Source organism: Ranitomeya imitator, chromosome 4, assembly GCF_032444005.1.
Source record: "Ranitomeya imitator isolate aRanImi1 chromosome 4, aRanImi1.pri, whole genome shotgun sequence".
Classification (NCBI taxonomy): domain Eukaryota; kingdom Metazoa; phylum Chordata; class Amphibia; order Anura; family Dendrobatidae; genus Ranitomeya; species Ranitomeya imitator.
This window is the reverse complement of record NC_091285.1, coordinates 415188759-415213447: the sequence shown is the minus strand read 5'-3', so window position 1 is coordinate 415213447 and position 24689 is coordinate 415188759.

Sequence of the window (24689 nt, the reverse complement as noted above, 5' to 3'; positions counted from 1 at the left end):
TGTGAGCAGTTATTTTGTTTTGAATTTACTAGGAATTACATAGTTACATAGGTTGAAAAAAAGACCTAGGTCCATTAAGTTCCACCTTTCTCCACCAATTATAGATAATTTAGTGACAAACAATGTATAACTCACAATGTGTGCTGAGGAAATCATCCAGCCCTTTTACAAAAGCTGTTAAGGTACCTTCACACTAAACGATATCGCTAGCGATCCGTGACGTTGCAGCGTCCCGGATAGCGATATCGTTCGTTTTGACACGCAGCAGTGATCAGAATCCTGCTGTGATGTCGTTGGTCGGGGCTAGAAGGCCAGAACTTTATTTGGTCGCTGGCTCTCCCGATGACATCGCTGAATCGGCGTGTGTGACACCGATTCAGCGATGTCTTCGCTGGTAACCAGGGTAAACATCGGGTTACTAAGCGCAGGGCTGCGCTTAGTAACCCGATGTTTACACTGGTTACCATCCTAAAAGTAAAAAAAACAAACACTTCATACTTACCTTCCGCTGTCTGTCCTCCGGCGCTGTGCTTTCCTGCACTCACTGTGAGCACAGCGGCCGGAAAGCAGAGCGGTGACATCACCGCTCTGCTTTCCGGCCGCTGTGCTCACAGGCAGTACAGAGAAGCACAGCGCCGGGGACAGACAGCGGAAGGTAAGTATGAAGCGTTTGGTTTTTTTACTTTTAGGATGGTAACCAGGGTAAACATCGGGTTACTAAGCGCGGCCCTGTGCTTAGTAACCCGACGTTTACCCTGGTTACCGGCATCGTTGGTCGCTGGAGAGCGGTCTGTGTGACAGCTCTCCAGCGACCAAACAGCGACGCTGCAGCGATCCGGATCATTGTCTGGATCGCTGCAGCGCCGTTTAGTGTGAAGGTACCTTAATAGTGTCTTCCATTACCACCTCTTGTAGTAATGCATTCCACAGTCTGACTGCTTTAACTGTAAAGAACCCTTTCCTATTTAGCTGCCAGAATCACCTTTCTTCCACCTGTAATGAGTGCCCCCTGGTCCTTAGTATAGTCTTTGGAAAGAATAAGTCATGTGTAAGTTCATTGTATTGACCACACATGTATTTCTGCATATGTCTTTTGTCCTCTGAGACATCTTTTTCTAAACTAAAGAAACCCAACTTTTCCAACCTCTCATAATATGAGAGACCTATCAATCTTTTGTACTAATCTAGTTGCCTGCCTTTGAACTGACTCTAACTTATGAATATCCTTTTTAAAACGTGGAGCTCAAAACTGGATCCCATATTCTCGATGTGGTCTTACAAGTGATTAATAGAAAAGTAACAATACATTGGGATCACAGGATTTTATCTCTTTTTATACACCCTAAAATCTTGTTTGCTTTTGCAGCTGCAGCTTGACATTGAGTACTGCTGCTTAGCTTACTTGTAACCAGAATACCCAAGTCTTGAGTATACTCCTATTTAAAGTATATGCAGCAATAGGATTACTCCATCCTAGGTGGATTACTCTACATTAAATATCATTTTGCCAAGTGTTTGCCCATCCAGTCATCTTATCTAAATCATTTTGCAATATTGTACGGCCAAGGTAAGTTTTTAATATCCTACATAGTTTGGTGTGGTCAGCAAAGACTGACACTTTACTCTCAATCCTATCGACAAGGTCATTTATAAAGAGGTTAATAAGAATTGGTCTTAGCACAGATCCCTGTGGTCCCCACTGCTGACTAAATCCCATTTAAAGAATGTACTATTTACAACGACTCCTTGTTTCCTGTTTTTTTAGCCAACTTTTTACCCACCTACATATAGTTTCCACCAGTACTTGCCTCTGTAGCTTCAGTATAAAGCTGTTGTGTGGTACAGTATCACATGCGTTTACGAAGTCCAGGTAAATCGCATCAGCCGCATTACCATTTACAGGCGTACCTGTTCCTTTAGATCTATAGGCTTTCCTCCTTAAATCTGTGATACCTCATTGCACGGGCCCCTTTTTCATATTTACCGCATGTATTGTCTTTTCACTCAGCTCCTATTATGGGACTAAGTTAGTAAGGAAGTACATATAGATTATTTGACACTTTATGGGGGCAGTACACATACAGTATATGAGGTTACACCGGAGCATTAGGTGTCTGGGTTCATGACGGTATATATGTATTAGGTTTTGAGCATACTCATAATATACTGCAGGCTACCATTTAGTTATACCTCATATATAAGATCTTATACTCTGGTACCAGGCTCTTGTTTACATTACACTATATTGACTTTCTATGGGGCCATTATAGTACCCAGGCATGTTTAAAGCACATTGTATGTAACTATTTAGTTCCATTTCTAATTATCGTGCTCTTGCCAGTATGCCATTGTTGTATTTGGTTCTCTAGTTATTAGATCTATGGAGCAAGAGTTATTGTTGATATTGTGCATCTGTATAACCAATTGTATTGTTTACCTTGATTTGTATTTGTAATTCATCTTTTGGTTATGTCACACTTCATTTGGTATATGACTACTTAAGGGGTGTCAGCTATTGGTCTCATAGTTAGGCCTTTTTAAATGGTTTTATTGTGTGTCTGTCTTTTTGAGGTATAATAAAAGTTTGTTCTATTTTTCTTATTATTGGCTGGTGTGCATACCATTTATTAGTCAAGTCTTTCTTCTTCTTTTTGTATAAGTGTTGTTCATACAGACTAGGTTTTGCACTTTGCACTATTACTGTTATAGGAGGGCAACCTATGTTATTATTATTATTTATTATTATAGCGCCATTTTTTCCATGGCTCTTTACTTGTGAGGAGGAGTGTACATAATAAAACAAGTACAATAATCTTGAACAATACAAGTCACAACTGGTACAGGAGGAGAGAGGACCCTGTCCGTGAGGGCCCACAATCTACAAGGGATGGGTGAGAATACAGTAGGTGAGGATAGAGCTAGTCATGCAGCGGTATGGTCAATCGGTGGTTACTGCAGGTTATAGGCTTGTCGGAAGAGGTAGGTCTTCAGGTTCTTTTTGAAGGTTACGATGGTAGGCGAGAGTCTGATGTGTTGTGGTAGAGGGTTCCAGAGTAAGGGGGATGCACGAGAGAAATCTTATATGCGATTGTGGGAAGAGGAGATAAGAGGGGAGTAGAGAAGGAGATCTTGTGAGGATCAGAGGTTGCGTGCAGGAAGGTACCGGGAGACGAGGTCACAGATGTATGGAGGAGACAGCTTGTGGATGGCTTTGTATGTCATGGTTAGGCTTTTGCACTGGAGTCTCTGGGTGATGGGGAGCCAGTGCAGGGATTGACAGAGGGGAGAGGCCGGGGAATAGCGGGGGGACAGGTGGATTAGTCGGGCAGCAGAGTTTAGAATAGATTGGAGGGGTGCAAGAGTGTTAGAGGGGAGGCCACAGAGCAGGAGGTTACAGTAGTCGAGGCGGGAGATGATGAGGGCATGGACTAGCGTTTTTGCAGATTCTTGGTTTAGGAATGTACGGATCCGTGAAATATTTTTGAGTTGGAGGCGGCAGGAAGTGGAAAGGGTTTGGATATGTGGTTTGAAAGAGAGATCAGTGTCAAGGATTACCCCAAGACAGCGGGCTTGTGGGACTGGGGAGAGTGGGCAGCCATTTACTGTAATGGATAGGTTCATTGGGGAGGTCGTGTGAGATGGGGGAAAGACGATGAATTCTGTTTTGTCCATGTTAAGTTTTAGAAATCTAGCGGAGAAGAAGGATGAAATAGCGGATAGACATTGAGGGATTCTGGATAGTAGGGTGGTGATATCTGGTCCAGAGATGTAGATCTGTGTGTCGTCAGCATAGAGATAATACTGAAAACCGTGAGATTCTATGAGCTGTCCCAGGCCAAAGGTGTAAATGGAGAAGAGCAGGGGCCCTAGAACTGAACCTTGTGGGACTCCGACAGATAGGGGACGAGGTGAGGAGGTGATGTGTGAGTGGGAGACGCTGAATGTCCATCAGTTAGGTATGACGAGATCCAGGATAGGGCCAAATCTGTGATGCCAAGGGATGAGAGGGTCTACAGCAGCAGGGAATGGTCCACTGTGTCAAAGGCAGAGGACAGGTCCAGGAGGAGGAGGATAGAGTAGTGTTGCTTGCTCTTGGCAGTTAATAGGTCATTGGTGACCTTAGTTAGGGCAGTTCCAGTGGAGTGGTGTGACCAGAAGCCTGATTGAAAGTGGTCGAAGAGGGAGCAGGAAGATAGATGGGAGGACAGTTCAAGATGGACATGTTGTTCCAGTAGTTTTGAGGCAAAGGGGAGAAGTGATATAGGGCGATAGCTAGATACAGGGGATGGGTCAAGCGAGGGCTTTTTGAGGATAGGTGTGATTGAGGCATGTTTAAAGCTTGAGGGGAAAACACCAGTTGTTAGTGATAGGTTGAGGAGATGGGTTAGGGTTGGGATGAAGACTGTGGCGAGGTTAGGGATGAAGTGGGATGGGATCGGATCAAGTGCACAGGTGGTGAGATGCGATCTTGAGAGTAGAGTGGAGAGTCCGTCTTCTGTAATGGTGGAGAAGTTGGTTTTGGAGGTGGAGGGCTGGGTAGTTGGGAGGAAGGGTTCTGGGGGTTGTTTACTAAAACTGTCTCTGATGTTCTCAATCTTCTGCTTGAAAAATGAGGCAAAGTCTTCACCCTATGTATACATATTCATCAGCCGCATTACCAACATCCAGATTTGCACTAATCTACTCATAGAAACCGAACATGTTGGTTAGATACGACCCATCTTTCATGAATCCATGCCGGTTGTCAGTTATTATATTATTCTCTGCAATAGATTTCCGCTGGTCATCTTTCATAAACTTTGCACACTACTGATGTCAGACTTACTGGATGGTAGTTGCCTGAATCCACCTTCTAACCTTCCTTCAATATTGGTCCATGAAGATGAGATACAGGGGTCTGTCAGTTATTGAGCTCAATTCCCTCAGTATCTGTGGATTAATGCCATTTGGCAGAGAGAATATATCAACGTTTAATTTGCTCAGAAGCAGACATTCTTTTTCTTGTGTTAAACTACCATAGTTATATCAGGTGCTGAACTTTGATTTTTGCCTTGTTGAATGATCCCTGAAAGAGTTCATTGGATCCATTAGGTTTAGTGTATAGAAATACCTGTAATTACATAGGAAACTTAACTCTGGACAAAGTGATGCCAATATCCTTGTATGAGCTCTCTAATGTCACCCTTGGTTGTAAACTAGTGTATTTATTGGCAAAAGCAATAAAACCAGAAATTGCACATGAGAGATGTTCTGCTTCAGCTCAAACTGAATTTATGAAATGGCTTCAGGAATGGCCGTTTTGTATGTCGTGATCTTCTTAGCACAGATGGAATGTAATTTATCTCTTTACAGAAGAACCAAGGATTGAATGATAGACATTCAAGAACTTTTTAACAACAGGTACAAATTGGAATATAGTATGCACACTTCACAGTGGTGACATTTTTAATTACAGTATTGCTATTTATTAAAGTGTTCTTCAATTTACAAGAATGTCTCTAAAATGAGAAAACCATTAAGAAGGCAATGCTACTTGCTAGTGCGTGCATAACAGCTTCCCATTGGCCCCCACTCAGCATGACATATGGGTTACCATGACATTCAGGGGCCTGCTGATAGCCCCCATAACTACCTTCTTAGTCCTCCTGTGAAGATTATCCACGGACTGAGCTTCATAGAAGAGTCTCAATCTTTCTATACACTGATTAAAAATTGCAGTGTATAGTATAAGTGATCTAAAGATTGTAGGTTCAAGCAGGGCCACCATCAGAGCATTACTGCCCTTACGCCCGCAGCGGACCCCCTCTGTTCTGCTCACCGGGCCCCAGCGGCAGCTTCAGTAAGTGATTGCGCATCCTCCGACACACGATCAGTTAAAATCTGTTGCCGTGCAGGAGAGTCAGTTGATAGCTATGCGGATGCATTATATTATCATGGTGCATTATACAATGAGGGTGCATTATAGTATTATAGGGTACATAATAATGCTATGGGGGTGCATTAGACTACTATGAGGGTGTATTATACTGCTATAGGGCTGCATTATTGCATTATACTCCTATGTGGGTACATTATACTCCTATGGGGGTGCATTATACTGCTATGGGTGTGTATTATACTACTATGGTGGTGCATTATATTATGGGGTGCATTATAACACTATAGAGTGCATTATATTGCTATGGGGTGCATTAAAATACTATAGGGTGCATTATACTGCTATGGAGGTGCATTATACTGCTATGGGGTGCATTAAAATACGACAGGTGCATTATACTGCTATGGGGGTGCATTATACTACTATGAAGGTGTGGGGCTGAGGTGGAGCCTGGGCTGACTCTCAAGGGGGCCCCGAAAATTTTGTCAGTATGGGGCTCCAAAATTCCTAGTGGCATATCTAGGTTCAAGTCCTCTAATGGTACTAAAAATTAAAGCAAAAGTGAAAAAAAGATTTTATAAATTAAAAAATAACATGCATCACCCCTTTTTTACCCTATTAAAAATAAAAACATTACAAAATAAAGATATTTGGCTTCATCGTGCAAGTCCAATCTATCAAAATACAAAATTATTGAAACCACAAGTTAAAAGCTGTAAAAAGTGAAAAAAACGTCAAAGTGCCAGGATTGCTGCTTTTTGGTCACCACACTTCCCCCCAAAAAATACATTAACCCCTTCACTGCTTTGGAATTTTCCTTTTTTTGGTGTTTTCCCTTTTTCGCTCCCCTTCTTTCCAAGAACCATAACTTTTTTAATGTTCTGTAAATGTGGCTATGTGAGGGCTTATTTTTTGTGGAGTCAATTGTACTTTTGAACGACATCATTAATTTTACCATTTAGTGTACTGGAAAACAGTAAAAAAAAGTGTGGTGAAATTGCAAAAAAACTGCAATTATATAATTGTTTTTTTTTTACCTTGCTCACTAAATGCTAAAAGTGACTTGACATTACGATTCTCCACGTCATTCCGAGTTTGCAGTTACCAAATATGTACAGGGTTTTATTTAAGTGGTGAACAAAAATCCCAAATTTGTAAAAATAAAAAATGTAAAAAAAACAGGTGCCGTTTTCTGAGACCTATAGCGACTTCATTTTTCAAGATTTGGGGCTGGGTGAGGGCCTATTTTTGTGCAGCAAGCTGACGTTTTTATTGATACTATTTTGGGGTAGATTAAATGTTTTGATTGCCTGCATTTTATTACCATGTGGTGATGAAGAAAAGATAAAAATTAGTCTGCTCACCTTTCAGGGTGTGAAGCTTCACGTTTCCAGCATGAATGAAGTCAGAGAAGCTGCAGTGCAAGTATCCAAGACCAAAAAGTGTTCAGCGGGAAGAATTTACTGTATTTTAAAGCATAGCTTTTATTTCTGTCATATAAAAAGGAATGGACCATGAATAAAACTCTTCGTCAAAACGCGTAGGCCTGTGACCTCCTATTGCACTATATTGCCAAACAGTTCATTATGGAGCATTCCTTTTTATATGGCTGAAATAAAAGCTATGTTTTAAAATAATTTCTTCCCGTTGAACACTTTTTGCTCTTGGATATTTTATTACCATGTTGCAGCAGCCAAGAAAATTCTAACATTTTTTTCCCGTTAAGCCATTTATCAAATGGATTACCGTATATACTCGAGTATAAGCCGAGATTTTCAGCCCATTTTTTTGGGCTGAAAGTCCCCCTCTCGGCTTATACTCGAGTCATATACCCGGGGGTCGGCAGGTGAGGGGGAGCGGGGGCTGTGTTGTGAATTCTGTGGCCAGGCTCCCTCCTGTGGTCGAGAGTGGTACTTCGGCTGGTTCTGTCTATGAGCTTCCTCTGGTGGATGAGAGTGGTACTGCGGCTTCTGAGTTTCCTTCTTCAGGTGATGAGGTTAAGTCGTTAGGTGCTGCTCTATTTAACTCCACCTGGTGCTTTGATCCTGGCCTCCAGTCAATGTTCTAGTATTGGTCTTGCTTCCTCCTGGATCGTTCCTGTGGCCTGTCTATCCTGCATAAGCTAAGTTTTGCTTATGTTATTTTTGTTGCTATTTTTTCTGTCCAGCTTGCTATATTGGTTTTTCTTGCTTGCTGGAGGCTCTGAGACACAGAGGGAGCACCTCCGTACCGTTAGTCGGTGCGGAGGGTCTTTTTGCCCCTCTGCGTGGTTGTTTGTAGGTTTTTGTGTTGACCGCAAAGCTATCTTTCCTATCCTCGGTCTATTCAGTAAGTCGGGCCTCACTTTGCTAAATCTATTTCATCTCTGTGTTTGTATTTTCATCTTTACTCACAGTCATTATATGTGGGGGGCTGCCTTTTCCTTTGGGGAATTTCTCTGAGGCAAGGTAGGTTGCAGCAGATTTGGACTCATGTAGTGGACAATCTGACTTTGTCCCAGGAGAAGGCTCAACGTTTCGCTAACCGCAGGCGCTGTGTGGGTCCCCGACTTCGTGTTGGGGATTTGGTTTGGTTGTCATCTCGTTATATTCCTATGAAGGTTTCCTCTCCTAAATTTAAGCCTCGTTTCATTGGTCCATATAGGATTTCTGAGGTTCTTAATCCTGTGTCTTTTCGTTTGACTCTTCCAGCTTCTTTTTCCATCCATAACATGTTCCATAGGTCATTGTTGCGGAGATACGTGGCACCTGTGGTTCCATCTATTGATCCTCCTGCTCCGGTTTTGGTTGAAGGGGAATTGGAGTATATAGTGGAGAAGATTTTGGATTCTCGTGTTTCGAGACGGAAACTCCAGTATCTGGTTAAGTGGAAAGGTTATGGTCAGGAAGATAATTCCTGGGTCTTTGCCTCTGATGTCCATGCTGCCGATCTGGTTCGTGCCTTTCATGTGGCTCATCCTGGTCGGCCTGGGGGCTCTGGTGAGGGTTCGGTGACCCCTCCTCAAGGGGGGGGTAATGTTGTGAATTCTGTGGCCAGGCTCCCTCCTGTGGTCGAGAGTGGTACTTCGGCTGGTTCTGTCTATGAGCTTCCTTTGGTGGATGAGAGTGGTACTGCGGCTTCTGAGTTTCCTTCTTCAGATGATGAGGTTAAGTCGTTAGGTGCTGCTCTATTTAACTCCACCTGGTGCTTTGATCCTGGCCTCCAGTCAATGTTCTAGTATTGGTCTTGCTTCCTCCTGGATCGTTCCTGTGGCCTGTCTATCCTGCATAAGCTAAGTTTTGCTTATGTTATTTTTGTTGCTATTTTTTCTGTCCAGCTTGCTATATTGGTTTTTCTTGCTTGCTGGAGGCTCTGAGAAGCAGAGGGAGCACCTCCGTACCGTTAGTCGGTGCGGAGGGTCTTTTTGCCCCTCTGCGTGGTTGTTTGTAGGTTTTTGTGTTGACCGCAAAGCTATCTTTCCTATCCTCGGTCTATTCAGTAAGTCGGGCCTCACTTTGCTAAATCTATTTCATCTCTGTGTTTGTATTTTCATCTTTACTCACAGTCATTATATGTGGGGGGCTGCCTTTTCCTTTGGGGAATTTCTCTGAGGCAAGGTAGGTTGCAGCAGATTTGGACTCATGTAGTGGACAATCTGACTTTGTCCCAGGAGAAGGCTCAACGTTTCGCTAACCGCAGGCGCTGTGTGGGTCCCCGACTTCGTGTTGGGGATTTGGTTTGGTTGTCATCTCGTTATATTCCTATGAAGGTTTCCTCTCCTAAATTTAAGCCTCGTTTCATTGGTCCATATAGGATTTCTGAGGTTCTTAATCCTGTGTCTTTTCGTTTGACTCTTCCAGCTTCTTTTTCCATCCATAACATGTTCCATAGGTCATTGTTGCGGAGATACGTGGCACCTGTGGTTCCATCTATTGATCCTCCTGCTCCGGTTTTGGTTGAAGGGGAATTGGAGTATATAGTGGAGAAGATTTTGGATTCTCGTGTTTCGAGACGGAAACTCCAGTATCTGGTTAAGTGGAAAGGTTATGGTCAGGAAGATAATTCCTGGGTCTTTGCCTCTGATGTCCATGCTGCCGATCTGGTTCGTGCCTTTCATGTGGCTCATCCTGGTCGGCCTGGGGGCTCTGGTGAGGGTTCGGTGACCCCTCCTCAAGGGGGGGGTAATGTTGTGAATTCTGTGGCCAGGCTCCCTCCTGTGGTCGAGAGTGGTACTTCGGCTGGTTCTGTCTATGAGCTTCCTTTGGTGGATGAGAGTGGTACTGCGGCTTCTGAGTTTCCTTCTTCAGGTGATGAGGTTAAGTCGTTAGGTGCTGCTCTATTTAACTCCACCTGGTGCTTTGATCCTGGCCTCCAGTCAATGTTCTAGTATTGGTCTTGCTTCCTCCTGGATCGTTCCTGTGGCCTGTCTATCCTGCATAAGCTAAGTTTTGCTTGTGTTATTTTTGTTGCTATTTTTTCTGTCCAGCTTGCTATATTGGTTTTTCTTGCTTGCTGGAGGCTCTGAGACGCAGAGAGAGCACCTCCGTACCGTTAGTCGGTGCGGAGGGTCTTTTTGCCCCTCTGCGTGGTTGTTTGTAGGTTTTTGTGTTGACCGCAAAGCTATCTTTCCTATCCTCGGTCTATTCAGTAAGTCGGGCCTCACTTTGCTAAATCTATTTCATCTCTGTGTTTGTATTTTCATCTTTACTCACAGTCATTATATGTGGGGGGCTGCCTTTTCCTTTGGGGAATTTCTCTGAGGCAAGGTAGGTTGCAGCAGATTTGGACTCATGTAGTGGACAATCTGACTTTGTCCCAGGAGAAGGCTCAACGTTTTGCTAACCGCAGGCGCTGTGTGGGTCCCCGACTTCGTGTTGGGGATTTGGTTTGGTTGTCATCTCGTTATATTCCTATGAAGGTTTCCTCTCCTAAATTTAAGCCTCGTTTCATTGGTCCATATAGGATTTCTGAGGTTCTTAATCCTGTGTCTTTTCGTTTGACTCTTCCAGCTTCTTTTTCCATCCATAACATGTTCCATAGGTCATTGTTGCGGAGATACGTGGCACCTGTGGTTCCATCTATTGATCCTCCTGCTCCGGTTTTGGTTGAAGGGGAATTGGAGTATATAGTGGAGAAGATTTTGGATTCTCGTGTTTCGAGACGGAAACTCCAGTATCTGGTTAAGTGGAAAGGTTATGGTCAGGAAGATAATTCCTGGGTCTTTGCCTCTGATGTCCATGCTGCCGATCTGGTTCGTGCCTTTCATGTGGCTCATCCTGGTCGGCCTGGGGGCTCTGGTGAGGGTTCGGTGACCCCTCCTCAAGGGGGGGGTAATGTTGTGAATTCTGTGGCCAGGCTCCCTCCTGTGGTCGAGAGTGGTACTTCGGCTGGTTCTGTCTATGAGCTTCCTTTGGTGGATGAGAGTGGTACTGCGGCTTCTGAGTTTCCTTCTTCAGGTGATGAGGTTAAGTCGTTAGGTGCTGCTCTATTTAACTCCACCTGGTGCTTTGATCCTGGCCTCCAGTCAATGTTCTAGTATTGGTCTTGCTTCCTCCTGGATCGTTCCTGTGGCCTGTCTATCCTGCATAAGCTAAGTTTTGCTTATGTTATTTTTGTTGCTATTTTTTCTGTCCAGCTTGCTATATTGGTTTTTCTTGCTTGCTGGAGGCTCTGAGAAGCAGAGGGAGCACCTCCGTACCGTTAGTCGGTGCGGAGGGTCTTTTTGCCCCTCTGCGTGGTTGTTTGTAGGTTTTTGTGTTGACCGCAAAGCTATCTTTCCTATCCTCGGTCTATTCAGTAAGTCGGGCCTCACTTTGCTAAATCTATTTCATCTCTGTGTTTGTATTTTCATCTTTACTCACAGTCATTATATGTGGGGGGCTGCCTTTTCCTTTGGGGAATTTCTCTGAGGCAAGGTAGGTTGCAGCAGATTTGGACTCATGTAGTGGACAATCTGACTTTGTCCCAGGAGAAGGCTCAACGTTTCGCTAACCGCAGGCGCTGTGTGGGTCCCCGACTTCGTGTTGGGGATTTGGTTTGGTTGTCATCTCGTTATATTCCTATGAAGGTTTCCTCTCCTAAATTTAAGCCTCGTTTCATTGGTCCATATAGGATTTCTGAGGTTCTTAATCCTGTGTCTTTTCGTTTGACTCTTCCAGCTTCTTTTTCCATCCATAACATGTTCCATAGGTCATTGTTGCGGAGATACGTGGCACCTGTGGTTCCATCTATTGATCCTCCTGCTCCGGTTTTGGTTGAAGGGGAATTGGAGTATATAGTGGAGAAGATTTTGGATTCTCGTGTTTCGAGACGGAAACTCCAGTATCTGGTTAAGTGGAAAGGTTATGGTCAGGAAGATAATTCCTGGGTCTTTGCCTCTGATGTCCATGCTGCCGATCTGGTTCGTGCCTTTCATGTAGCTCATCCTGGTCGGCCTGGGGGCTCTGGTGAGGGTTCGGTGACCCCTCCTCAAGGGGGGGGTAATGTTGTGAATTCTGTGGCCAGGCTCCCTCCTGTGGTCGAGAGTGGTACTTCGGCTGGTTCTGTCTATGAGCTTCCTTTGGTGGATGAGAGTGGTACTGCGGCTTCTGAGTTTCCTTCTTCAGGTGATGAGGTTAAGTCGTTAGGTGCTGCTCTATTTAACTCCACCTGGTGCTTTGATCCTGGCCTCCAGTCAATGTTCTAGTATTGGTCTTGCTTCCTCCTGGATCGTTCCTGTGGCCTGTCTATCCTGCATAAGCTAAGTTTTGCTTGTGTTATTTTTGTTGCTATTTTTTCTGTCCAGCTTGCTATATTGGTTTTTCTTGCTTGCTGGAGGCTCTGAGACGCAGAGAGAGCACCTCCGTACCGTTAGTCGGTGCGGAGGGTCTTTTTGCCCCTCTGCGTGGTTGTTTGTAGGTTTTTGTGTTGACCGCAAAGCTATCTTTCCTATCCTCGGTCTATTCAGTAAGTCGGGCCTCACTTTGCTAAATCTATTTCATCTCTGTGTTTGTATTTTCATCTTTACTCACAGTCATTATATGTGGGGGGCTGCCTTTTCCTTTGGGGAATTTCTCTGAGGCAAGGTAGGTTGCAGCAGATTTGGACTCATGTAGTGGACAATCTGACTTTGTCCCAGGAGAAGGCTCAACGTTTCGCTAACCGCAGGCGCTGTGTGGGTCCCCGACTTCGTGTTGGGGATTTGGTTTGGTTGTCATCTCGTTATATTCCTATGAAGGTTTCCTCTCCTAAATTTAAGCCTCGTTTCATTGGTCCATATAGGATTTCTGAGGTTCTTAATCCTGTGTCTTTTCGTTTGACTCTTCCAGCTTCTTTTTCCATCCATAACATGTTCCATAGGTCATTGTTGCGGAGATACGTGGCACCTGTGGTTCCATCTATTGATCCTCCTGCTCCGGTTTTGGTTGAAGGGGAATTGGAGTATATAGTGGAGAAGATTTTGGATTCTCGTGTTTCGAGACGGAAACTCCAGTATCTGGTTAAGTGGAAAGGTTATGGTCAGGAAGATAATTCCTGGGTCTTTGCCTCTGATGTCCATGCTGCCGATCTGGTTCGTGCCTTTCATGTGGCTCATCCTGGTCGGCCTGGGGGCTCTGGTGAGGGTTCGGTGACCCCTCCTCAAGGGGGGGGTAATGTTGTGAATTCTGTGGCCAGGCTCCCTCCTGTGGTCGAGAGTGGTACTTCGGCTGGTTCTGTCTATGAGCTTCCTTTGGTGGATGAGAGTGGTACTGCGGCTTCTGAGTTTCCTTCTTCAGGTGATGAGGTTAAGTCGTTAGGTGCTGCTCTATTTAACTCCACCTGGTGCTTTGATCCTGGCCTCCAGTCAATGTTCTAGTATTGGTCTTGCTTCCTCCTGGATCGTTCCTGTGGCCTGTCTATCCTGCATAAGCTAAGTTTTGCTTGTGTTATTTTTGTTGCTATTTTTTCTGTCCAGCTTGCTATATTGGTTTTTCTTGCTTGCTGGAGGCTCTGAGACGCACAGAGAGCACCTCCGTACCGTTAGTCGGTGCGGAGGGTCTTTTTGCCCCTCTGCGTGGTTGTTTGTAGGTTTTTGTGTTGACCGCAAAGCTATCTTTCCTATCCTCGGTCTATTCAGTAAGTCGGGCCTCACTTTGCTAAATCTATTTCATCTCTGTGTTTGTATTTTCATCTTTACTCACAGCCATTATATGTGGGGGGCTGCCTTTTCCTTTGGGGAATTTCTCTGAGGCAAGGTAGGCTTATTTTTCTATCTTCAGGGCTAGTTAGTTTCTCAGGCTGTGCCGAGTTGCATAGGGAGCGTTAGGCGCAATCCACGGCTACCTCTAGTGTGGTGTGATAGGATTAGGGATTGCGGTCAGCAGAGCTCCCACGTCTCAGAGCTCGTCCTATGTTTTTGGTAATTGTCAGGTCACTTTGTGTGCTCTGAACTTCAATGTCCATTGTGGTTCCGAATTACCTGTTCATAACAGGGCTGTGTAATTATACTTACCTGCTCCTGGCGCGGTCCCTGCAGTCCCTGGCTTCCCCGGCGCTGCAGATTCTTCCTGTACTGAGTGGTCACATGGCACCGCTCATTACAGAAATGAATAGGCGGCTCCACCTCCCATAGGGGTGGAGCCGCATATTTATTACTGTAATGATCGGTAACTGTGACCGCTCAATTGCAGGAAGAAGCTGCAGCGCCGGGGAAGCCAGGGACTGCTGGGACCGCGCCAGGAGCAGGTAAGTATACAGGGAGAGCAGTGCTGCGCTATATTTACCTGCTCCTCGCTCTGGTGCGGCTCCCTCTGCAGCGTCCTCTAGCAGTGACGCTCAGGTTAGAGGGCGCGGTGACGTAGTCAGTGCGCGCCCTCTGCTGAGCGTCAGTGCTGGAGACGGAGCCGCGCGAGGAGCAGGTAAATATTGAAAGCGCCAGGGGTCCTGAGCGAAGAGAGGTGAGTATGTGATTTTTTTTTTTATTGCAGCACCAGCAGCATACAATATGGCACAGCATTATATATGGAGCATCTATGGGGCCATAATCAATGGTGCAGAGCAATATATATGGGGCACAGCTTTATAAGGAGCATCTATGGGGCCATAATCAACGGTGCAGAGCAATAAATATATGGGGCACAGCTTTATAAGGAGCATCTATGGGGCCATAATCAACAGTGCAGAGCAATATATATGGGGCACAGCTTTCTATGGAGCATCTATGGGGCCATAATCAACGGTGCAGAGCAATATATATGGGGCACAGCTTTATAAGGAGCATCTATGGGGCCATAATCAACGGTGCAGAGCAATATATATATGGCACAGCTTTCTATGAAGCATCTATGGGGCCATAATGAACGGTATAGAGCATTCTATATGGCACAGCTTTCTATGGATCATCTATGGGGCAATAATGAACGGTATAGAGCATTCCATATGGCACAGCTTTATGTGGAGCATCTATGGGGCCATACTGAATGGTGCAGAGCATTCTATATAGCACAGTTGTATATGGAGCATCTATGGGGCAATAATGAACGGTATGTAGCATCTATTTTTATTTTTGAAATTTACCAGTAGCTGCTGCATTTCCTACCCTAGGCTTATACTCGAGTCAATAAGTTTTCTCAGTTTTTTGTGGCAAAATTAGGGGGGTCGGCTTATACTCGGGTCGGCTTATACTCGAGTATATACGGTAATTATTTTTAGATTTTGATAGATCGGGAATTCTGTACACAGCAATACCAAATATTTATATTTTTTTATTGTTTTCTTTTGAATGGGGCAAAGGGAGATGATTTGAAATTACAGTATATACATTTTTAAAAAACTTTTAACTTGCGTTAATAATCTCTTTAGGAGACTTGAAGCTGCGATCTTCTGAAGCTCTGCTAGGTGTAGCACAAATGAGCATCTGCTACGAATACTGGCCATAGTGTGGTGCTCATAGCAGATCTGAAATGCCAAACCATTGGCACCCCGTGATTATGTGACATGGGCGCCGACAAGCTTGGTTTGTGACTCGCTTCTGGCAAGCACATATTAATTGCCGCTGTCAAATATTGACATCGGCATTTAACATGTTAACAGCTGCACGTGGATCGTGATTCCACCCTCAGCTGTTAGTATGACAGCTGAACAGATCAGTTGTCTTGTGCCTGAAAAAAGCCCACATCAAAGAGGGAGTGGCATGCTATGACGGTGACAAACAACTTTTTTTTTTACAAATTTGAGATTAATTTTCACCATTACAATAACAAAAAAAATTGTTTGGCATGATCATGTTTGTTTTGACCTGAAGAATCATGTTTATTGGTCATTTTACCACACAATGTATAAAAACACCACCCAAAAAACAATGGCAGAATTGAGATTTTTCAACATTGTACAGCACTTTAAAAAAAAAAGTCATAATTTTTCAATAAATTATATGATAAAATGACCGGTGTTACTCCAAGTTGTCGTGCAAAAAACAGGCTCAAACTAAAGGTTTTACAATGGCTCTCACAGTCTTCTGATCTGAACATTATTGAAAATCTGTGGCTAGACCTCAAAATAGCAATGCATGCAAGACGATCCAGGGAATCTCACAGAACTGGAAGAATTTTCCAAGGAAGAATGAATGGAAAACCCTCAAACAAAAATTGAAAGACTCCTGGCTGGCTACAAAAAGCTTTTACAAGCGGTGAGACTAGGTACAAACCAATCAGGGTATCCAAACTTTTAATTCTGCCCATTTTCCTTTTTGTACTTTTTAAAATGTAAAATATGAAAATATGTATAATTTTTGGCCAAAAATACAAAGGAAATGTGTCATCTTTAACTTTAGGATTTTAGAGATCATTTCATTTTCAGCTTGCTTAACTGTTCACAATAACATTAATTTTGACCAGGGGTGCCCAGACTTTTACATGTCACTGTATATGTAATGTTACCATGCATTTAGTTACTTACTAGAGGGTATTTGCTCATATTTTTTTCTTCTGTTCTGTCTCTTAAGTAGTCACAGTGTGAACATGTTGCCTACACCTTACACACATGTTTTGGCTCATTTCTTTGGTTTACCATTATAGATAGGTTACTGTTTAACATTGGTTTCCTTCATGAGGAAACGTGCCCATTAGGTTGTTCCACTCTGTCTTTTTCCCCTACCCCAGCTTACTAACAATTCATTTTTCTATGTGAATAAGACTGTCAATCTCAGTGCTTCGGGCCGGCAGAAGCTAGAAGTGACTTTGTCAGCAGATACATCAAGCACAGCATAAAACACTAGTCATCAGTCAATGTGAAAAAACATTTTTTCCAGCCACAGATCTTGTCTATTTTCAGGTTATATCAGCCCACAGGTTGTTAATGCTTTAAAATAACAACAAAGCCTTGTTTACCTTTGGATGCCCCTGCCGCTCCAGTGCCACCTCTCCAATGCTCCAAATAGGTGTTGTTTACTGGTTTGCAGCGATGACGTCTCCTACTGTCTATCATGACCTTACCGCTGCAGTGGAATGGGGAACCTGTCACTAAAGGATGCTGCCTGTGGGGAGGATAGTCCGAGCTTCTTGACAGGTGCAGTTTTATTTGTATATATACAAGATAAGAGGGAAAGTATATATATATATGTATATATATATATATATATATAAACTAGATTGTGGCCCGATTCTAACGCATCGGGTATTCTAGAATATGCATGTCCCCGTAGTATATGGACAATGATGATTCCAGAATTCGCGGCAGACTGTGCCCGTCGCTGATTGGTCGGGGCAACCTTTATGACATCATCGTCGCCATGGCAACCATTATGACATCTACGTCGATACTGTGCCCGTCGCTGAATCAGAAACGTGGGATTTCTACGTCCTTTATGACATCATCGTCGCTGTGCCCGTTGCTGATTGGTCGAGGCCTGGCGGCCTCGACCAATCAGACGCGGGATGTCTACGTCCTTTATGACATCATCGTCGCTGTGCCCGTTGCTGATTGGTCGAGGCCTGGCGGCCTCGACCAATCAGAGAGCTGGGATTTCTAGGACAGACAGACAGACAGACGGAAAAACCCTTAGACAATTATATATATAGATAAAAGTAACATAACATGTAAAGCATATGTAGTACAATTTGATGCACCCGGATTCAAACTACACCAATAAAATGTATTCTAGTTGTTCTGGGAGAAAAAAAAAATCCTTCCTTGACAGCTTTTCATGCATGTTAAGTTTTGAATAAAAACAAATATCGATCTTACCTGAAATACATACTCTTCTTGGAGGCTCAATTAGAGCCAGTGGACAGTGTAATGCAGTGGCTTTCAAGTCCGAGTCACAATGAGGTAGCAACCAAAGAAAGTTCAACTGAAACGTCTTTATTTTCAAAACTCATAAAATAAAGGCAAACATCATCCTCCGGATTGCAGCTCGGCTATCCATAACAGTCCGTATCAGACACGCTGCCATGGGCGACTGCACCTTCGTATCACTAGCGGGTGCGTCAGTGGCTTTGCCTTCTCTGGCCTGTGTTCAGTCTTCACACAGACCTTTTCTGCACAGATCTCCCTTCTCAGATGCTTGCAGACAATACACTGACACACCGAAACCTCAACTGAAAGTTTAAATAGGTTTCGTGGGCATGGGCCACTCCCAAGACCCGGAGTGCAGGGAGATATCTGCCCCACTACCAATCCTGCAGATCTCCCTAAAAATAAAAGCCCTTGTTGGGTTTTCCTAAAATCTGACTTGGTCAAATAATTTGACCAAATCCACACTTTTATTCTGCATGGCTGCAATCACAATGCACTCCAGTGGGTTTCGGTATGCCCCTATGCATTTCCTGGGGGACACATGTTGGCCCTCGTGTATGATTCCCCTGACTGCCTCACAACAGATATTATAGCAAATGGGGTCCATCGGGGGCTGCTGGTATTCGTCATACGATAGATGCTGTCCTTGCTTCATTACCCTTTTTTGTGCCTAAAACAGAATGAGAACAATGAAACAGAAATCCCAGTGCAGATGTGACCATAGACTCTCCTGCATTTTCATTGCCCTTTCCTGTTTCAGTAAATGTACATTTTGCTGTTGATCTTCCTGAAGTGATGCAAGGTCCAACTGCATCTGGACCTCTGCTCCGCTCCTCATGCTGCTCCACCTATGCACTGAGGGACTCACGGGATTTATCATCTTTATTGTACCAGTCTTACATTTTTCACATTTATTTCAATTTATGTAAACAAAATAACATTAATGGTACACTTTAAAATGTTTAAAGATGTAATCCGTAACAAGAACTTATCAGGTAACCTATAAAAAAATATTACAAATAAATCAGATACTTTTTATATAAAAATTGCTAAGCAGATCAAACATCATAAAAGACTTACATTTTAGTTTGTCTATAACACTTGTGCATTGGATATTTTCCTATTCACACATTGTTTTATCTATTTTATTAGATTATTTTTGTGCGATTTGTTTATGGCTGCCTCCTACATCTCCAGCAGAGTTCAATGACTAAAGGATTGCAAACTGTCCCAAAACACATTTGCACCTCCATGTATAACAATCTGTTTTTCACTGCATGAGGCAATGATCTGCAAACTGTCTAACAGCCTACATGTCATTATGCTACTATTAATATATACAGAAAACAGGGATATCTGATGCTATAGTTACAGTGGATAGGGACATAGAGTGGGGGAAATGAGTATTTGATCTCTTGCTGATTTTGTAAGTTTGCCCATTCACAAAGACATGAACAGCCTATAACTTTAAGGGTAGGCTAATTTTAACATTGAGAGATAGAATATCAAAAAAGACATCCAGAAAATCATATTGTATAAATTATATAAATTAATTAGCATTTTCCAGTGAGAAGTAAGTATTTGATCCCCTACCAACCATTAAGAGTTCTAGCTCCTACAGAACACCCCTAATCAACTCGTTACCTGCATTAAAGACAGATGTTTTACATAGTCACCTTTATAAAAGACTCCTGTCCACAGACTCAATTAATCAGTCAGACTCTAACCTCTATTGTGATATCTGAGGACATTGTTACATTGTATTGTGATAACTGAGGCTATTGTTACTTTATATTGTTATATCTGTGGCTATTGATTCTTTGTATTGTGATATCTGAGGACATTGTTACATTGTATTGTGATATCTGAGGACATTGTTACATTATATTGTGATATCTGAGCAGGGCCGGCCTGGGACTAAAATTCAGCCCTGGCATTTGAAGTTACACATGCCCACTTGTCACATGGTGACTGTATAATATATTTGTACACTTGTAGGTTACAAGAAGTGAGGGGAGTGTATCACGACTATATAACATATAATTACAGCTGTACCCAGCATTACAGCTCAGCCCCCATAGAATGTAATGCAGCCTGTCCCCATAGAATGTAATGCAGCACAGCCCCATAGAATGTAATGCAGCACAGCCCAATAGAATGTAATGTAGCCAGTCCCCATAGAATGTAATGCAGCACAGCCCCATAGAATGTAATGCAGCCAGCCCCCATAGAATGTAATACAGCACAGCCCCCATAGAATGTAATGCAGCACAGCCCCCATAGAATGTAATGCAGCACAGCCCAATAGAATGTAATGTAGCCAGTCCCCATAGAATGTAATGCAGCCAGCCCCCATAGAATGTAATGCAGCCAGTCCCCATAGAATGTAATGCAGCCAGCCCCCATAGAATGTAATGCAGCCAGCCCCCATAGAATGTAATGCAGCTAGTCCCCAAAGAATGTAATGCAGCCAGCCCCCATAGAATGTAATGCAGCACAGCCCCCATACAATGTAATGCAGCCCAGCCCCATAGAATGTAATGCAGCCAGCCCCCATAGAATGTAATGCAGCACAGGCCCCATAGAATGTAATGCAGCACAGCCCCCATAGAATGTAATGCAGTACAGCCCCATAGAATGTAATGTAGCCAGTCCCCATAGAATGTAATGCAGCACAGCCCCATAGAATGTAATGCAGCCAGCCCCCATAGAATGTAATGCAGCACAGGCCCCATAGAATGTAATGCAGCACAGCCCCCATAGAATGTAATGCAGCACAGCCCCATAGAATGTAATGCAGCCAACCCCATAGATTGTAATGCAGCCAGCCCCCATAGAATGTAATGCAGCACAGCCCCCATAGAATGTAATGCAGCCAGCCCCCATAGAATGTAATGCAGCACAGCCCCCATAGAATGTAATGCAGCACAGCCCCATAGAATGTAATGTAGCCAGTCCCCATAGAATGTAATGCAGCCAGTCCCCATAGAATCTAATGCAGCACAGCCACCATACAATATAATGCAGCGCTGCCCAGCCCCATAGAATGTAATGCAGTCATGCCATGTAATAATAATAAAAAAAAAACACTGACTCTACTCACCTTTCCTCTTGCCCCGCACTGCTCCTGGCTCCGGTCTCAGCAGCTGCAGTCTGCCTGCCCGGTCACACAGCAGGTGCGCGATGATATGACGTCATCGCGCACCCGCAGTGTAAGCGGCAGACAGAGCGGGGGATGAGGAGGAAACACATATATAAACCCAAAGAATAAAGTAGGTTAAATGCAGTTCAAAATTGGTAACAGGACTAAACAGGCGGCATAGCTTTGTTCAGTGGAGGACAACTGTAATGAGTGGTGCAAACACAGTTAGTAGGCCCAAAATAAAAAAGTAGGCTAATTGCAGTTCAAAATTGGTAACAGGACTAAACAGGCGGCATAGCTTTGTTCAGTGGAGGACAACTGTAATGAGTGGCGCAAACACAGTTAGTAGGCCCAAAATAAAAAAGTAGGCTAATTGCAGTTCAAAATTGGTAACAGGACTAAACAGGCGGCATTGCTTTGTTCAGTGGAGGACAACTGTAATGAGTGGTGCAGACACAGTTAGTAGGCCCAAATAATAAATTAGGCTAAAAGCAGTTCAAAATTGGTAACAGGACTAACCAGGCGGCATAGCTAGGTACTGGGGTGGGCTTCTCTGCTGAGTAGCAGACAGTGGTAGTAGGCGCAAAGTATTAACTGGTCTAAATGGAGGCCAGGGCCCCTGTATATTTTAACTATCATCTATCATTGCAACAAATTTGTATTGGCAGTGCCATTGAAGGATTTAACAGCAGAGACTACACAGTGGTGGAGCAGGGAGAGGTAAGTATTGCAAGTGGTAGAGCACTGATCGAGCTGGGGGGAGCACTCTCTCGTGGGCGGCGGTATTGGCACAGGGCCCCTCATATTATGACGGTATGTCTGACTTTGGTTGTGCACCACCACCATCAGAGGCACTTCATTGTACTATGAGGGACCCTGTGCCAGTGCCGTCAACTGTTATGACCTGGTGGTCAGGACAATAATGGACCTGGTGGTTAAGAGCACACGGAATTACCAGATAGTTACTGATAATAAAGGACGAGCTCTGGGACGTGGGAACTCTGCTGACCGCAATCCCTAATCCTATCAAACACACTAGAAATAGCCGTGGATTGCGCCTAACGCTCCCTATGCAACTCGGCACAGCCTAAGGAACTAGCTAACCCTGAACATAGAAAAATAAAGCCTACCTTGCCTCAGAGAAATTCCCCAAAGGAAAAGGCAGCCCCCCACATATAATGACTGTGAGTAAAGATGAAAATACAAACACAGAGATGAAATAGATTTAGCAAAGTGAGGCCCGACTTTCTGAACAGACCGAGGATAGGAAAGGTTACTTTGCCGTCAGCACAAAAACCTACAAAAAGACCATGCAGAGGGCGCAAAAAGACCCTCCACACCGACTCACGGTGCGGAGGCGCTCCCTCTGCATCCCAGAGCTTCCAGCAAGCAAGACAACAAATAAAAATAGCAAGCTGGACAGAAAAATAGCAAACCAAAGAAATACAAGCTGGAACTTAGCTTCTGCTGGGAAGACAGGTCACAAGAACGATCCAGGAGTGAACTAGACCAATACTGGAACATTGACAGGTGGAATGGAGCAAAGATCTAAGTGGAGTTAAATAGAGCAGCCAGCTAACGACAACCTCGTCACCTGTGGAAGGAAACTCAGAAACACCCACCAGAGGAAGTCCATGGACAGAACCAGCCGAAGTACCATTCATGACCACAGGAGGGAGCCCGACAACAGAAGTCACAACAGTCACGCAAGAGTGGGTGCACCCACCAGTCCAGGCAAACGGCACTCGCACGGGTGCTTGCGCCAGATGGTGACCACGGCCCTGTGGGGGGAGTCAGCCCATTTAGGGAGGTATAAAAATGTCCTGTGGTGGACATTCAGCAGCTGCAAATGGCGGAATTGGAGAAGTCAGTAAGAGGAGGCCAAAAGCAAAACATTTTTCAGGCAAGCTACGTGTCAGCAGGGGAAGGTGTGGCAAAATAGTTTGAAATCCATGATTGGTTGATTTTAATGAAGGTTAGATCATCAACATTCTGGGTAGACATACGTGTCCTTTTTTCAGTCAGTATTGAACGAGCAGCACTGAAGACTCTTTCTGATAGCACAGTAGAAGCAGGGCAAGCGAGCTCCTGTAATGCATATTCTGCCAATTCAGGCCAGGTGTCTATTTTAGATGCCCAGTAATCAAAGGGGAATGACCTGTGAGGGAGAACATCGAGAAGGGAGGAGAAAGGAGATAGTTCATAACCATACTGGACAAATGCTGTCTCCTGTCACTTTGAATCGATGCAGTGGCAGAAAGTGGATGGAAGATATATGAAAAAATACAAGGACTGTAGTACAATTTCAATCTCCCTACAATGATCTCAGGACTAGAGTTGAGCGAAACGGGTCGTTCATTTGCAAAAGTCGCCGACTTTTGGCAAAGTCGGGTTTCATGAAACCCGATCCGACCCCTGTGTGGGGTCGGCCATGCGGTACGCGACTTAAGCGCCAAAGTCACGTTTCAATGACGCTAAAAGCGCCATTTCTCAGCCAATGAAGGTGAACGCAGAGTGTGGGCAGCGTGATGACATAGGTCCTGGTCCCCACCACCTTAGAGAAGGGCATTGCAGTGATTGGCTTGTTGTCTGCGGCGTCACAGGGGCTATAAAGAGGCGTTCCCGCCGACCGCCATCTTACTGCTGCTGATCTGAGCTTAGGGAGAGGTTGCTGCCGCTTCGTCAGAAGCAGGGATAGCGTTAGGCAGGGTCCATTAACCACCAAACCGCTTGTGCTGTAGCGATTTCCACTGTCCAACACCACCTTCGGTTTGCAGGGACAGTGGAGGCTACCTTTTTTTTTTTTTTCTCAGCGCTGTAGCTCATTGGGCTGCCCTAGAAGGCTCCCTGATAGCTGCATTGCTGTTTGTACGCCGCTGTGCAAACCAACTGCTTTTTTCAAAGCACAAATCCTCTTGTTCCTTCCTTTCTGCACAGCTATCTTTTTTGTTTGTCCACACTTTTTATTTCATTTGTGCATCAGTCCACTCCTTATTGCTGCCTGCCATACCTGGCTGAGATTACTGCAGGGAGATAGTAATTGTAGGACAGTCCCTGTTTTTTTTTTTTTTGTGGGAAATTAAGATTGGCATTTCTGCTAGAGTGCCATCCCTGTGTGTGCCATCTCTCACTCAGTGGGCCATAGAAAGCCTATTTATTTTTTTGGTTGATTTGGGTTCTAAATTCCACCTGAAAAAATCAATAAATCAATCAGTGGGAGATAAATATTGGCCTCTGGGCTTGTGTGCCACTCCTGACTCCTGTGTGTGCCATCTCTCACTCAGTGGGCCATAGAAAGCCTATTTATTTTTTTGGTTGATTTGGGTTCTAAATTCTACCTGTAAAAATCAATAAATCAATCAGTGGGAGATAAATATTGGCCTCTGGGCTTGTGTGCCACTCCTGACTCCTGTGTGTGCCATCTCTCACTCAGTGGGC